The 17,203-nt window shown below is 47.0% G+C and overlaps 1 pseudogene; it reads right to left on the reverse strand.

Moving 5' to 3' along the window:
- Nucleotides 1-8,929: 8,929 nt before the first annotated feature.
- Nucleotides 8,930-10,613, reverse strand: LOC101580862 (annotated as a pseudogene).
- Nucleotides 10,614-17,203: the final 6,590 nt, after the last annotated feature.

Consider the following 17,203-nt stretch of genomic DNA (forward strand, 5'->3'; position numbering starts at 1 on the left):
GCTTTAGACCACTGAGCCATCTCTCCAGCCCCCCAACTGTTTCTGAATGGTGAAAGAATTTATTCCCCCACAGGAATTACAAGACTCTCATGTGCTCCTTGTCCTTATCAACACTTGGTTCTGTGTTTACCTTAACTTTAGGGTCTTCGTGTGTACGTAGTGGTGTCTCCCCATGGCATGCATTCATTTATATTTCCCTAATAATAAATGATATTGGTAATGATTTTTTTTAAAATTAAAAAACCCTATAAATTCATTCTGTCCTATTTATTTATTGGATTTTTTTGAGACAGAAAGTATATTTCACTATACAGTATAAAGACATAGTATATCTCACTATACAGTTCAGGCTGGCCTTGAACTCACTTTGTAGCCCAGGCTGGTCTTGAATTCACAGGGATCCTTCTGCCTCAGACTCCCAAGTGCTGGGATTATAGCAGAACTGCTGGCTCCAGCCCTAGGCAACGCTGTTTTAATGAACAGAAGCCTGTGCCAGGTGCTTTGAATTTATTTATTTAGTGTGTGTGTGTGTGGCCAGCTCAGCCCACCAGGGGGCGGGCTGGCTGGCATGTGGTGCTGGGGGATTGAACCGTGGTCCCTGTGCTCTGCTAAGCTTGTTCTAAGTAGGTGCTTTAGACCACTGAGCCATCTCACCAGCCCTGTGCCAGGTGCTTTGAATACTGTTTTTATTTCCTGCCCAGCGCCACCTGCAGATGTTGAGCCCTACCTCTACTCTTCAGGTGAGAAACCTGATAGGGCTTTGTAACGTGCCCACCACCAGGTACCCATCAGGGGCCAGAGCAGGCCTTGCGGGTCGGACCTGTGACTCTGGGGCTCCAATCAACCGCACGATGGCTCCGTGAAGGCTGCCCCTGCCTGGTCCTCCTTGTGGCTGTCCTTGCCCTTCCTCCCTGCCAGCTCCTCCCTGGCATTGCTGTCCCAGTGCCCTGTCCACGATATGACAGTGTCTTGTCTAAGGAGCAACAGCAAAGCAAAAGCGGGTTTGTGTGTTGTGGGTTCATAATCAATACAGGAATCCAAGTAGCCAATTAAAATTTGAAGATTTTTATTAGCTGAGCGCAGTGACTGTCAGCACAGACCCCTGTTTCCGAGTCTAAGCGAGCAGTCCTGGCCAGAAGACACGGCGTGTATATAAAAGGGGGAGAGAAAGACAACAAGAAAACACAAAGAGAATATAAAGAAGTTATGCAATATATCCTGCTTGTCCAAACAGTTAGGTCAGCGTGCATCCTGTCTGTCAAACAGATTTTTTTCTTGGTATATACATCTGGCTACTTTTTTTCCTGCCATTGTTTAGGGTCAGCGCTTTCTCAGGGTATATTTTCTCCATATGGTCTCTGGTTTCACACGTAGGCCTGTTTTTACAATTCTGGGGTCAGCTGAAGTTTATCATGGCAATGCTTAAGCTAAGCGTCTGGGTTTAGCTCCTCACAAGGTGGAATGGTATCTTAGATCTTTTCACTCTGCAGAGGGTCAAATCTGAGCTGTCGGTCTCTGCAGATATGAGGGTCCACATTCCCAGCTTTAATCTGTAAAATGGGAGCTGTGGTTTAGGTATTTACATCTGGCCAAAGTTCATGTGCTGAAATCCGATCCACAGCTTCCTTTTCTTCCAACTGTAGAAGGCCAGTTAGTTTTGGCTGGTGGTGACCCTCCAGCTGGGATGGGCCAGAGGCTAATAAACGTGCTGTTTTCCTTGGTTCCCAGGGCCGGGCGCAGCCTCCCTGTTATAGCCCTTTAACCTATTTCCTGTTTAGAACAAAACAAGGAGGCTGTAACCAGAGACAGCCTTCACTTAATTCTACAGAAACATATTCTTGGGGCAGAAGCTAATCTGGTTTGCTTTTTCTTTTTCTCATTAACTTTATTGAAAATCAATAATTATATAGCATATTAAAAATTGTAGACAAACATTGAAATGTGAAAGATATAAGATGTAGACAGAGTGAATTCTAGAGATATATTTCTGAAATGAATACATAGGATGAGATTAATTATAGGTTGCATGTTGTAAATAAATTAGTCACAAACTTAAATGAATATTACAATAAAGATTATCCAAAATAAAAATGAAGAAGAAAGAATTTAGAGATCAGTCATATAATAGTGCACTCTGTGCCAAATTCAAGAACCTTATATTCATATAATTAGAATTCTCAAAGTAGAAAGGGGTAGGCAATAAATATTTAAAGATTTAAAATTTCTGAATTTAGTGGAAATTACATGAGTTACATGACGTTACAGTACAAGTTCTCATATGTCCTGCGTCTTAATTGACCTTGGAAGGCTAGGGCCAAAATGTTGGCTTTCCTTGTGGCCCTCCTTTTTCTCTAATTTTGGTCTGCAAACGTAGATTGTTAACCCTCCAGAAGAGAAGCTTATTGTTATTACCATAAACCTAAGCTGTTAAGCTTAACCTCACTATCTGTCTGAATATTAAACATTTTAGGCATAACGTGGAACAGGTATTTTTCATCAAGTATTGATATGTTGAACTTTAAGTCCCTACAGAATATGATGAAAAAACATTGAAAAATTAGAATGTATTTTAAAAATAGGCATAAAGAATTATATAGTTCTTATGTTTACATATAAGTCCAAAAATCTAACCATATACAACCTTGAAGCAGGACAATCCCACAACATTCCTTTTCCTGTCTCCTGCCTTCATTCACCACCCTCTTGTTTTTGAACAATCATCTACCCATTGAACAATCATCTACCCAAGTCAACAATACCTTTGAAAACTAAAAGTAAAATATTTTTCAGTTATACAAACTTGAAATATTCTAATAACTCCAGATGTAACATATAAAAAATAACACAGAGCATCATCTAGAAGGCAAGAAAAGTTGCTCTATGGTCCTGAATAAAAAATAAAGAGCTGTCAAAATGGTAGTTATACAGGACTATGTAAGATATATTAGATGAACCCATTTAAAAGGTCATTGAAGATTTCTACAAAACAATATCAATCTTATGTTGGGTTATATACATATTTTTTCATGTGTGTGTGTGTATAAGACAAGGAAGAAGTAATATAAAGTCAATGGAAAATGAAAATATACTTTTTAAAGTTTCTAATACTAGGAGACAATATCATGCCATGTCTTGTAAGTAGATTGTAAGTCAAAGATACAGTATAAATCTTAAAACAAAAATTAAGATTAAACAATATTCAGAAAATTAATTAAATATTAATTAATTAAAAATTAAATATTCCAAAACAATTCAACTAAGAAAAAGTTTTCATGGTAGTAAAGAATTACTAAGAGTAAAACATAACATAAATACTGGAATGGAAACTATATGACCAGCACTTCTAACAGTTTGGAGATAGGATGTCGCACAAAGTTCTGGTATATTGTGGATGTGGACAGTGTCCATTATGCTTACTGGTGGCCAGGTGTCACTTGTGGGACTAAGATACTGCTATTTCCTTGATATCCACCCTGTAGACCTGGATAGACTCACGACCCATAGGGTGCAGGAGAAGTCCATTTGTAGAGTAAGCTGATGGAAACATTTTGCTGCTGCATACAAAAGAACAATTGAAAAACTGCTGCTGTACACCTCCTTTTTTCCTGTGTTTAATTGTTTGCCCTATTTGGTGGGTTCTTCCCATTCTCATTCATGAAGTTGTGGTCATTTTGATCCCTCTCTAGAATATTTTTTAGTAATCTATGTAGGCTTGGCTTTGTCATCATGAACTTCTTTAGTTAATGTTTGTCATGGAAGTATTTCAGGTCTCCATTATGCTTGAAAGAGAGTTTTATAGGGTATATTAGTCTGGTTGGAATTTGTTTTCTTGCAAGACTTGTAGTACTTTGCTCCATGCTCTTCTTGACTTGATGGGTTGTAAAGAGAAATCTCCCATTATTCTCATGGGTTTTCCTTTAAATGTGATCTGTTTCTTCTCTCTGGTGGCTTTTAGTATACTGTTCCTGTGCTGAATTTCTGGGATCTTGATTATTATATGTCTGGGTGTGGTTTTAATTGGATTGATGTTATTTGGAGTTCTATATGCTTTGGTTACCTGAATGTCAGATTGATTTCCCATATTTGGAAAGTTTTCTGCTATTACTTCTGCCCATATTCTTTTTATATCATTTGTATTGACTCCTTCTTTCTCATTGATTCCTATTAGTCTTACATTGTTCATCTTTGTATCGTCTTGCAGATGTTGAACTATTTTTTCCTGCATCCTAGTTGTTTTTAAGAGATCTTTTCTTACCTTTTCACTAGCTGCAATGGTATCTTCAAGGTCTGAAGGTCTATTTTCACTTTCATTCAAATGGTTTTGCCAGCTTGTGATTGAGGTTTTAATTTTCTGTATAGCATGTTGAATCTGCTTCATGCATTCTATTTCTTCCCTATATTGCTCATTCAACTATTCCATCATTTTTCTGTTCTCCTCTATTTTTTTAATCAATGTCTTCTTCTTTTTTTTTTTTTTTTGCAGAACCAGGGATTGAACTCAGGTCCTTGCACTTGCCAGGGAAGTGCTTATTCTACTGAGCCCTGGCCCCCAGTGTCTTCTTTAGAAGCACTTAGCACTACTTTCATTATAGTTATCATTTCTTTTTTTACTTCAGAAATTATTTCTTATCTAATTTCCTCAACACTGTTCTGTACTTGTTTCTTTACTTCAGACACTATTATTTCAGAGATTTCAGGTGTGTGATTTCCAATTTCTTCTATGCTATTGTCTCCTGCATTTGTTCTGGGTGGGCTCAGGGCCTAAGAATGCATTTTGCTTTTACTCTTTGTCATTTTGTGTAGCACGTCTTCTGATCTTTGGTGTCGTTATTACCTTAGTACCAGGTCTGGATCTACCAAGTTCAAATTCATCCAGGTGGGCGTGGCTTGGGTCTGGCTGCTGTGCTCCACTTCTTCCTGCTGTAGCCCTTGGAGGTGAACCCTCTGTGACACTCTGGCAAGATGATCTGATCCTAGATCAGCTGGGTGGGTGTTCCCTCTGACCTCTCTGCAAGGAGTTCTTCCACAGGGTTCCACACTGGGCCTGTCTCATGGAGGAAGTCCCACTTACACGCTGGGCTTAGGCTGTGGGTGGAGTGAGGATCCGGTGGTCCCCAGGTGGTCTCACTCACATGCCGGGCCTGGGTTGAACTGCTAATCTGGTTCTCAAGGTGAAAATAAAATATAAAAACTGCTTGCAGTTATTTCTAATCAGAATTTGCCTCTAATCCTAATGTGACAGAAATGTATCTGATGATCGGCATGAAATGTGTGTGAGTGTGTGTGTGCGCGCGCAGTAAATTTCAAAGTGTGGAACATCACATTCTGCACAAAAATACTGCATCTCCCCCTCATTCTTCTTGCCATCCTTGTCACTGTGCCAGTAGCAAACTTTGCTGTGAGAGATGGATTAGTAAATGCTGAAAGATGTTCTGTGGCAAACTGCGGGGGTGAGTTTAGGACAAACCCTAGGTTCAGTAACAATTATATTTCAGTATAACTGCATCCATGAGCCATTGGGGGGCAGATGGGAAAATGAATAAAGGTTGGGGTGGGAGGCAGGTGTGTCCACAGTCAGGTACCACCATCTAATTTTCTTTTCTTTTTGGGGTACTGGGGATGGAACTCAGGATCTTGTGCTTGCCAGGCAGGAGCTTATGCCACGGAGCTATAGCCTCAGCCCCAATACCATCCACTTTCTAAGCCAGTTATCTGCAGTGCTGTTGTGAGCAGGGCTCTAGACCCAAGCGCTCCTGTTCTCCACCAAGAGCCTGAGTCCCGTGAAAGTTGTAAGTGACCCAGGACACATAAGTGACCTGACGCTTCTCCAGTGAACAAGTACAGACAGCCAGTAAACACTTGAAAAAATGCCCAACATCTCTGGGCATTCGAAAAATGCAAATGAAAGCAGTACTGAGATTCTGTCTGACTCCAGAAAGAATGGCTGTCATCGAGAAAGGAACCGATCACAAATGCTGGCAAGGCAAATAAGGCCGGGGACACTCCGCTGTTGGTGGGAGTGTAAACTGGTCCAGCTTTGGAAATCAGCACGGGGATTCTCAGAAAGTAGAAGTAGAAAATCCACTTGACTCGGCTGCTCCCCTTTAAGGAGGTGCTAAAGTTGTCACAAAGCAGGAAGCAGTGCAGCCGAGGGTACAGCAGCGCAGCTCACTGTGGCTGAGTCTTGGAAGCGGCCTGTGTCCATCAGCAGATGAAGGCGTAAAGAAAATGTGGTGTTTACACACAGTGGAGTATTACTGTGTCATAAAGAAGGATACACGAATCATTTGTAGGGAAACGGATGCACCTGACACCATAACGCCATCGGACACACCTCTGAAGTACTGCATGGTTTCTCTTGCATAAGAAACCCAAAGCATAAATAAACCAAAGAGAAAATAAAACAGTGGCAAAGAGAGAGGTAGATCTTTTGCAAAAGGAAAAGGGGCCGGAGAGATGGAGGGAGGGATGGGGAGAGCAGAGGGGGCGGGGCCTAGCTCGCTTCAAGACCTGTTGCGCACAGGCGCCAGCTCCTCTCCAGCAGCGACATCATGGTGGACTGCAAACGCGCACTGATAAAAATCGAAGTTAGGGCTGGGGATGCAGCTCTGTGGCACAGCGTCTGCCCGGCAAGTGGGAGGTCCTGAGTTTGATTTCTGGTACAAAAATTTTTTTGCGCAGGTGGGATTCTTGTGCGGCCTGGTCCTGCCTACTGATCCAGCCTCTTCCCTGGTCCATTGCCCGGGTATGGGCATCAGCTCTCCTGTCACTCCCCAGCAGCTCCACGGTGCGCCAGCCTGGCTGTGGGACACGACGCCCCTTTCACTGGTCTGCCCTCCCTGCAGCTCACGGCGCCCCGGCCTTCGGGCCTGACCTCGGCCATGCCAGGTCCACCTGCACCGCCCCTGCTGGCCCTGCCGGTTGCCCCCGCATCTGCGCTCACAGCTGCTCTTCTCACCCCGCTCTGCAGCTCTTCACCATAAATACGCGCTGTTCACAGCTCTTGTTTCTGGGACTTGGCGGTGAGGCAGAGGCATCTGCAGATATTTGCTGCGTGAATACAGAGTGAGCTCTTTCTGACAGGGAGGGAAAACATTTTAGAGCCGGATTGACAAGGATGGACAGTGCTTATATAACCTCTTTTCGTTAGAAATGAAAGTAGCAGGGCCGGCCTGATAGCTCAGCAGACTAAAGCGCCTGCTTAGGCAGAGTGCAGCGGCCGGGGTTCCACACCGGCGTGCCTTGCCGGCCCTGCCCTCGGGATGCGCTGACAGCGACCGAGACTAGGCGTGGTGGCGCAGGCCTGTAATCCCTGCGCTTCGGAGGCTGAAAACAGGAGAAACAGTACGACTCTGATCTACATAGTAAAACCTTGTAGACCCTGTATTAAATACAGAGAAAGAAAAAAAAGAAGAAAAAAGAAAGAAAGAAAGAAATGAAAGTAACACCTTTGATAAGTGACTTTTGCAGGCTACATTTTTATTTTAATTAATTAATTAATTTTTGAGACAAGGTCTTGCTATGCTGTTCAGGCTGGCCTTGAACTCACGTTGTAGCCCAGGCTGTCTCTAGTTCCTAACAATCTTCCTGCCTCAGCCTCCTGAGTGCTAGGATTACAGGCAGGCGCTACCAAGCTCGGCTCAGATTTGGTAGTTTTGAAACAGATTTCAACAGGGTGGTTTTGAACTAGGATTTCTAGTTCTTTGGGAATTTAAAATCCCCTCAACTCCTTTGTTTTCCAAGCAGTTAAGAAGTCAGGGCGATCCCAAGAGCAGTCTCGTTTGGTCATTATAGAAACCTAGGAGTGACTGATTTTCATGCTTGTCTTCGCACTTCTGCTGCGTGTACTGCACGCTGGACACAGGGCCTTCACACGGTGCTGCATCCCCAGCCCTTTTTCTTTTCTTTTCTTTTTTTTTTTTTTTTGAAATTAAATACATTTGAACAGAAAACAAAATACAAAACAACTCTTTTTAGAAAACAGATTTTTTTTTTTTTTTTTTTGTATTTTTTTAGTACAGGGTCTACAGCGTCTCACTACACAGGTCAGACTCGTAGTGATTCTCCTTTTTTCAGCCTCCTAAGTGCTGGGATTGCAAGCATGTGCCACAACTCCCAGTCTGTCACCATCTCAGCATGCCCCGGGGGTGGGCCTGGCATGGCATGCCTGGGATCGAACCCTGGTCCCTGCAACTCATAAGTTTTTTGAAAAATTTCCTATGGTGGTACTGGGGATTGAGCGCAAGGTCTCAAAATGCTAGTCAAATGCCCCACCCTAGTATAATCTTTCTTTTTCGGGGTAAGAATTACTGATGGCTGTTCACCCCAGAGAGACTCTCCCCCCTCAGCGCAGAAGCCCAGAGTCCTCAGCCACCCCACCCCCGACTTCCATGCACGTGTCGTTTGGTGTGCTCAGCATGCACTCAAGGCTTCTCTGTTTCCTGATACATTGTGCCACAAAAAAATCTCCCCATTCCCTGAAGCTCAAAGTGACAGGCGTCACACCAGGGCCAGAGTCAATTCTGACGACAAAAGCAGAGCTGCTCCCCTCAGCCAGTGCCAGGTCTCCTTTTCGTGGTAATAATGATACTCATAATAACAGTAATAAAAAGTCCTGGCTCTGTCATCCAGGAAAAGGATCATCCCTCCCTTTCCCAGTTCTGTCCCCTCTTCCCTCCTTGAGGGTGGCCCATCTAAGGGCGCTTGGGGTGCTGTACAGGGCCCTAGGCAGCTGTCCTCAGCAAGCACAGTGGGAGGAGGATAAGATGCAACCAGGAGAGTGCCCGCACATGGGGTCCCAAGGGTCTGGTAGGAACATGCCACCGACCTCAGAGCACCCCAGTGTCCATCTCAAGCCCAGATGTCCTGGGCCAGGCCCTGGCCCTGCCTGAGTCCTGTGACACTGAGGCTGCGCAGGGGTTGGGCCCTGTCACAGTCCATCAGTGACTTGCTCAGTCCACCCATGTCGTGGCCAGAGCCTCTCACCAAAGCCAGCCCATTCCAGCCAGTGTAAGAATCTGTGCTCCTGACTCTGCTGTTCAATCCCGGTCACCAGAAGCAGCTTGTGGGCCATGAACTGCACTTCCAGGACACTGCTCCTCTGCCCAGTGTAGACACTCCTAAGCTTACTGGAGGAGCCGTCTGCGGGCACGCTACAGCATGTGTTCCGGAGGTCCACATGTCTACTGAACTGTCCATGAAGGCAGAGGCCACTAGGCCACTGTCAGGGATGATGATGAGGCTCTCATCTCTTTAAATGTGTGGCCTCTCAGCTCTTTAAAAAGGACCCCGGAGGCCGGGTGCTGCAGTTTCAGCTCCTGGTCCTCCCCAGGGGATGCCAAGTACTTCCCTTGGGAGAGAAAGCCAGAGAAAGCAGGGCCAAAGGTGGCCTGAGAAGGGCCTCTCTGAGTTCCCCTACTGGGCGCTGCACAACCTGACAGTCTTGTCATTCGAGCCTGTGGTTAAATAGTTAGAGGTAGGATGAAATCTGACGCAGTCCACATCTGCCAGGTGTCCTGCCTATGTTCCCAGCGGGTATATCCGATCGAAGGATCGTAGCCCAGCAGTGCGCTCATGGGGCCCACGGGCAAAGTATAGGCTGTAAGGGCTAGTGCCTAGGTCACACTTGGGGTACGGATGTCCTTGCACAGCGCTGTGTTGGTAAAACTCCCCAGATCCCAGTACCTGATGGACATGTCCTCAGAACACATGTGTTGTACAACTGTCCATGGTGTCCCCACAGGATCTTCATCTCTGTGCCTGTGCTGTCCTCCCCATCCTCCTCTTCCTCCAGAGTACCTAAGTCAAGTGGATACATGATGTGTCTGTGAGGTGGGGCTCTGACTTCAACTTCTTGGACTGTAAACTCCAGGTTTATGCAGGAGTTATCAAACCTGGCAGCAAGCAGCTTGCCACTGGGGGCACCTGCTCTGTGTTGTAGACGGACTAGAAGCAGATGTGATGAGGGACAGGGGCCCATCTTTGACATGTTTGGTGCTGTCCTGTAAGATCACCAGGGTGGCCTCATTCTGCAAAATGGGGCTGGGCACATCCAGGGGCTTCAGGCCGCTTCCCTCACTGCAGGAGGAGCCACCACTGATGTAGAGCTAGCAGTTTGTTCTCAGCAGGCTGCACGTCCAGGTGGATAGGTAAGGTGAGGACCTGCACCCAGGACTCTTATTGTCACTGCGGAGGGAGTGGGTCAGGTAGTTGTAGCTGTCTCCCTGGAGATGGACCACATACTTGTTATCTAGGGATGCATGAAGCTTGACGGTGGACAGGATGTCCTGTGCGGTTGGGGGTCTGATGCTGCTCCATGACATCCTTCTGGCTTGTAATCTGCAGGAACATTCCATGGAAGTGGCCGGAGGAACTTACCACTGTGCTCTTGGGGCTGCTCTGGATTAGGCTGAGAGGGAGGGACACAGACAGTGGGTAGAGGAGAGGCAGAGGGTCATGGCTGTCCTGGAACCAGAATCAGTGAGAGAATTCCACAGTTGTTCAAACTGTACTTCGCACTGCTGGGGTTCCACCGGGCCAGGGGCAGCACAGCCTGTGTTGGTACCACCGGATTCTGACTGGACACTGCTGTTGGGATGTGGCACCTGGTTCATGACGAACGTCAGTGTTCAGTCACTGTTCACTGAAGAACAACAGCCGTCCTGAGGGTTTAATCTCTACACTGATGAATCAAACCCATAAACAGAAAGAACCCGAGCCCCTGAGGCATCTTGGTCCCTCTTAACACCCACTCAGGAGAGTTCAGAGAAGGGGGCTTCCAGGGAGGCAGAGGGGGTCAGAAGGGAGGACACAAGCTGGTTAGGGCAGAGGACTTTATGCCCTAATCGGTCACCGTGAACTCTCAGGGCTTGGGGGACACTGGGTGTCCTGACCATGTGTCTGGGCTTCCTGACTGTAAGCACCCAGGAGGGGGTGAAGAGCTCCAGGTTCTCCTCCACCCCAGCTCCTGCCCCAGGCCCGGAGGATGGGCAGACAGCACTGTGGCACGCACGCGTGTGAGGGTGAGGCCCACAGGTGCGTGTGCAGGGCCGATGGGGTGTGGGGCCGGCCTGAGGGGTGGGGCTGCGAAAGCAGAAGCTGAGCACCTCAACCCTCAGGGCCCGGGCTGCTCCGGCTTGGAAGACACGTGGGTCGCGGAGCAGACCCAGTTTCCAAGATAGCTCAGGACAGCCAGGAAGGGAAGCTAGGTCAGGGCACATCTGTCCCCACAGAGGAGCTGAAATAGTTCTTTTCCCTGTGCATGGAAATGCAGAGAGAGCGGCAGAGGGGACATGGTGATTATTACTATTTTTTATTTTTAGCACCTTCTCGAATTGTTTTTAGATTTGAAATTACAGTTCTGGAAAGAAACAGTGCAGGGACAGTGCAGGGGCTAGCTGCTGTCAGAGAGAGTCACTGAGGGCCGGGGAGATGGCTCAGTGGAATAATTGCTTCCCTGGCAAGCACAAGGGCCTGAGTTCAATCCCCAGTGAGGTTTAGGGAGAGAGAGAGAGAGAGAGAGAGAGAGAGAGAGAGAGACTGGGTTGTGTACGTAGTCCTGAAATTTGTGCTACCTGCAGCTTCCCGTGTGAGGACAGGCTGTAAAATTCTATTTGGACCAGCTTGGCAAGGCCCGGTAGACGTTGTGGACATGCTGACCAGAGCAGGCGCTCTGATTTGCTTTTCGGATGTGCACAACATTGTCACATAGATGTGTAGGGATGTTGACAGAGTCACTGAGAGCACAGCGCCTGCTGCCCTTCTCCACCTGTCCTCACCACTGTTCTGTGAAGACGGGCCCAGCCCACTGGCCAGGCCTTCCATGTACTTCCGGCTGCTGTGGAAAACAGTGGAGGAGGATGGGATGGCTATGGCTTTGGCGATTTTCTGTCCCTGTAACAGAACGCCACCAGTGCGTCCTTTATAAAGAAAAGGAGTATGCTGCTCACAGTCAGAAGGCTGGGAACTCCAAGGCCGGGGCCCACATCTGGCAGAGGCCTCTGTGTGGTGTCAACTCAGGGCAGAAGGCAGTCCAGCAAGAGAGCCGAGAGAGGATGAAGAGACCGAACTCACTTTAGTAATGGAACTGTTCAATGATGAACCCAATCCTGTGACAGCAATGTGAATCTTCATGAGAACAGAGGCCTGGTGACCTCAAAGATCCCATGCTCCAACACTGTGGTGCTGGGGCTCAAGAATGCAACACAGGAACTTTGGGAAGACACAAAAGACCACAGCAGGTGTGACAGAGGACGACAGGGAAGGTGGGAGGGAGGGAGAGAGTTGTCAGTATCAGCTCCTTGTCCCTCTTTGTGTTTCAGTTCCACAAATCAAACTCAGGACCTTGCGCTTGCCAGGCATCCTTGTCCCTCTCTGAAGGGCTGGATAGCATGACAATTCCGCTAGCTAGCCCACCTCAGGTCCCAGCTGCTGTGGTCTGGGAGCATTGGCTTCCTTCCCTAAGTCCACACAGCCTTGCCCACCATCTTTGTATGACATTCTCTTTAGAGCTACCACTGCTTCTGGCTGGAATGCTGGGCAAGGTTCCCAGTGCCCTCAAACCCACCAATGATGCGGACATCTTTCAGTTCTCACCTCCAGCGTCTGTGTCTACAAAGCCCTCCTGCAGGGCTTTCCCTCTTGCCTGTCTTTGGGCGTCCCCACCCCTCCCAGCTCCTCTTTGCTCTTCCTCCTATACATCTCGGCCTCTTTCTGTTTCACTCTTTCTTCCCACCTCAGCTTTAACTTCAGGAAGGGAACTTGGTCAAGTACTTTGCTGAGTGGGCATCCTGAACTTTATCCTGTTATTCACTGAATACTGAATATTTATTGAGTGTGACCATGTGTGAGGGCCATTCTGGGCTCAGGGCTTTACTACATCTGACCCTTATTGTCACAGTAGACACTGCCAGCTCCATTTTCCAGGTGAGGATTCCAAGTATTATTGGAGAAGCTGAGTTCTGGGATGGAGGCAGGGCAGGGGTTGGAGTCTGCTTTGCTGCCTCCTAAGTCTAAGCCTATTCTTTGGACTAGTGAGAAGCAAGCCCTGAGCACTTCTCATTTTGCATGGCTGAACTTGAGTTGAACTCAGCAGAAGCTTCATGTTTTCTAAAAACAGCAAGCCAGACTGGAGGGGCTTGAACTGTCACAGAGCACTTTCTGCTATCTCATTCATCAGGGACATTCGCCTGGCTCTGACTTTGAGCCTCTGTTTGCTCTGTAATTCACTGTGATGCTAAAAATTACCCCTGGTTCCCTAAAGGGTTTCATTTTAGATCTGCAGTATCTTGACAGTACAAGATTAATTTAAAATTAGAGCAGCAGGATTCATTCCAGAGATTTCTTTGCATATCATAAATTAGTGGTAGGAGTCAAAGTTTGTGGTTTTTTTTCCCCACAAAATGAAGCTAGAGATAAAGCTTTTCTTTCTTTCTTTTCTCTCCCCCCCCGCCCCCTTGGTACAGAGTCTCGCTACACAGCTAAGACTCATAGCAATCCTCCTGTCTCAGCCTCTCCAACACTGGGATTACAGGTAAGCACCACCAAGCCTGGGTTTGGTGGCCAGCATGGCACACTTGGGGCTCTGGGGCCAGCATGACATGTGGTGTCAGGGCTCAAACTTGGGATCTTACACTTTCCAGGCAGGTGTGTATGCCATTGAGCTATGTCTCCAGCTCAAGATAAATCTTTTCGGGGCTGGGGAGATGGCTCAGTGGAATAAGTGCTTCTCTGGCGAGCGCCAGGGCCTGAATTCAATCCCCGGTTCCACCAAAAAAAAAAAAAAAAAAAAAAAAAAAAGATAAATCTTTTCTAGGGTGTTGGGCCAGGACCACCTAAATTTAGGGCTTCTGAAGCTAAAACATCATTATTATGCAAACTTGGCAGCCTGTTAAAGGAACAGAGAAGAGATGTGTAGAAACTGGAGCCACCACCCGGGTCAGAGTGGGCTTTAGAAGCCAATAGATCTGGGTTTATGACTAGCAGGATGGCCCTTGCTTCCTGAGGGGACAGTCCTGCCTCTGCTTGTCCCCATGTAGCCTTCTGAAGGCAGACTTTAGTCTGAGGGGAGTGGCCAGAGCCTGGCAGAGAAAAGGGCCCCATCCAGTGGGTGAACTTTCTTCGCTGAGTTCTGGCGTGAGCAAACCCATTCCTGATGGATGAGTGCACAGATTCCTGAGCCAGGGGCCACGTTCGCAAGTCTAACGAGAAAGGATCTCCCTGGGCCCTGCCACACATGCCAAGGCCCAACCCCTTCTCAGCCAGGGCAGCCAAACAGTGTGAGGAAGTGTCTGGAACACGGGTCACAGTGCCAGCCTGGGAGCTACCCAAGAGGACGCCAGTGTGCGAAAGCCAAGCTGCTGCAGAGCCATCTGGGTCCCTGGGGCCAGGGACACTTATGAGGCGTACGTCCCACAGATGCTGCCCCTTGGTTGCTTCTCATAGAATGTTCAGCAGGAAAAGATCCCTCCTGAATGCGCACACCCACCTAGGTGGAGGACGAGAGCCACCGACGAGTGTTCCTGCCATGGTGGGGGGATCCCTGTACCTTAGAACTCAAAGCAGCTTATGGGAGGTTGGTGAGAGTTTTAGGCTTTCTATGGCTTAGGGGGAAAAAAAGGCAATCGGGCTTTGTAGTGAGGGCAACGCTTTGTACTTGTCGATGGTAACCATCACTCTGCCGAGACACCACATGAGCCAGTGTTGGTTGACTCTGAGCATGGAGGCCGCCCTCACCACAGGTGCCCACCACGTTGTCACACCTGGCTGACATCCTTTAACTCTCCCAGGAGGTGTTCTCACCCAATCAGCTGATGGTCACCCCTCTCCCTAGGCCAGGCCCCTCTCGGACCTTGCTGAGGTCTTGTCTGTCTTTGAAAAAGCTGCTTATGCAGCCATGGGGTATGGAGCCATACTTTCTGTGCATTTTTCTTTCATGAGTTGTTAGGATCTAGGCTGCCCTGGTACCCCAGGAGGCTGAGGGGTCATCCTGACCTCCTCCTCCTCTCTTGTCCACTGCCACAATAGCTGTCTCGTTTTCTATTCTTTTCTTTTCTTTTTTTTATACTTTTTCAGATTAAACCGCTTCTTATCAGCATCATTTTGTTGCCAGCAAGGACAGTGCTATTTACCTACCGCTGTGCACGGAGGTTCTAGTAGGATGGTGCCAGCCAGGGACCTTGTTTTATCCTAGAACACGATGTGATTTTGTGCATCATTGATGATCACAATGTAGTTTGTAGTGAATTCTTTATGTTTCTGTGAACTTGGCCACTGAGCTATTCTCATGGGGAACACCATGGGCACTGTGTGAGTGGGTCCTCTGCATGTAGCCCAGAGCCTGAAGTGCTCCTTACAGATGGCCTCATGTCTGAGTTACCCCACAGCATGGACCTCCAGGGACAGCGCTGTTCTCAGGCCTGCCTAGGACCTAGTCTATGATAAATTTACGCAGTGCAGTGTTAAAACGATAGGCCAAGCAGTGTTTCATAGTCACAGCAGGAATAGCAGCTCGGAGTGTCAGGTCGATGTGCTTATTACCATAGCTGAGTGGGCCACTGGGCCTCTGTTTCTCTCTGTACATTTTCATTTTTATTTTCCATTTATGTATTTGGTACAGGGTCTCACTATCCAGCTCAGACTCATAGGGATCCTCTTGTTTTCAGTCTTCCTAGCTGGGATTACAGGTGTGCACTACCACTCCTGGACTCAATTTCAGCTCACAGCGCCCTGGGGCTGGGGCTGGTGCAGCATGTGGGACGGGGATTGAACCCCAGTCCCTGCACTTGCCAAAGCAGGTGCTTGGTCCACTGAGCTATCTTGCCGGCCCCTCTGTACATTATTTATTTATTTATTTGTTTGCTACAGGGTCTCACAGCGCAGCTCAAACTAAAAATGATCCTCCCCAGTACTGGGATTACAGGCTTGCACCAATGCATTAGTTTTGGTGGCCAGCTTGGCATGCCTGGGGTTCTAGGACTGGCACGGCATGCAGTACTAGGGATCGAACCCAGGTCCTTGCACTTGCCAGGCTGGAGTTTAGACCACCAAGCTATCTCCCCAGCCCATGGCCTTGTTTCTACATGTTAGAGAAGGAAAGATGTGACTGACCATCCAGATTTCTGATATGCAAAGCACCTACATTCTCTGTTAGCTGGCTTTTTTTTTTTTTAACACCAAGAAAACATTTTAATTAAACTACAGAAAACAATGGTTATAGTACAGAATATTCACAAGCAAAGATATACCATGTATTAAGTACTTACAAAGTTACAAACCATTTGTTTTCTTAACATTTTTCCATATTTTGAGTTCATATATGAAGATGATCAAATTTACCATTTGGGGGGAGTAGGAGGAAAAGGTGTATTTATCACCAGCTACATGTGCTCACTGTAGCTCCGTTATTTCTATGCAAGGCCTGGGTGACTGGAAGGGCAGTTGACAGGCATTTTAATAAACTGGACAGTCACTAGTTTCTGCACGACAAGCATCTTTACACAGGAGCAATCAGGAGCAAACAGGAAACAGCCAAGCACTCTGCACTGCAACCCGCCACCTTACCAGCTAACCAGCATTGCTCAACTGCTACACAACTGCGCCTGCAAAGTCTTTATACAGATTGGGGTTCAGATTACCTGTGAGGTCTGAAAGTAAATAATATATAAATAAATTTACACCAACTTCTGTAGTTTTTAATTTTAAGGAATGAAGGCAATGTTGAGTCAATCTCTTGACAGCTGTAGGCTGTGTGTAATGGCTGCATACGTTTCCTTAAAAGTCAGGAGGCCACAAATTAGGTTACCAATTGTTTAATTTCAGACAAAAAAGTCAGCACTATATAAACAAAATGAAGTTTTACCTCAAATATCCAATCCAATAACGAAATCTGAAATCGTTCACCACAGTAAATTACAAGAAACTTGAATAAGAGCAACAAAATGGCACAAAAAAAAAAAAAAAAAATGAAGTCGGCCACCTGAGGCAAAGTTTAAAACAAGCAAAAAGTTGGATAAATGTTACAAAATAACCTTTTCAGTAGCCAGCTGCTCGTTCCAAGGACTCTTCCATGGACCGATGGACCGAGTTCGTGGTCCTTTCCCCCAAGTCTGGTTATGCTGCTTGTCCACTTAGCGTTTTCTTACGAGGACACGGCTGCCTCCTCTTCTGGAGACTTGGGGGGCTCTTCGGTCGCGACGTGGACTGC

The sequence above is a fragment of the Octodon degus genome, unplaced genomic scaffold (assembly GCF_000260255.1).
Source record: "Octodon degus isolate 3935 unplaced genomic scaffold, OctDeg1.0 scaffold00039, whole genome shotgun sequence".
Lineage (NCBI taxonomy): Eukaryota > Metazoa > Chordata > Mammalia > Rodentia > Octodontidae > Octodon > Octodon degus.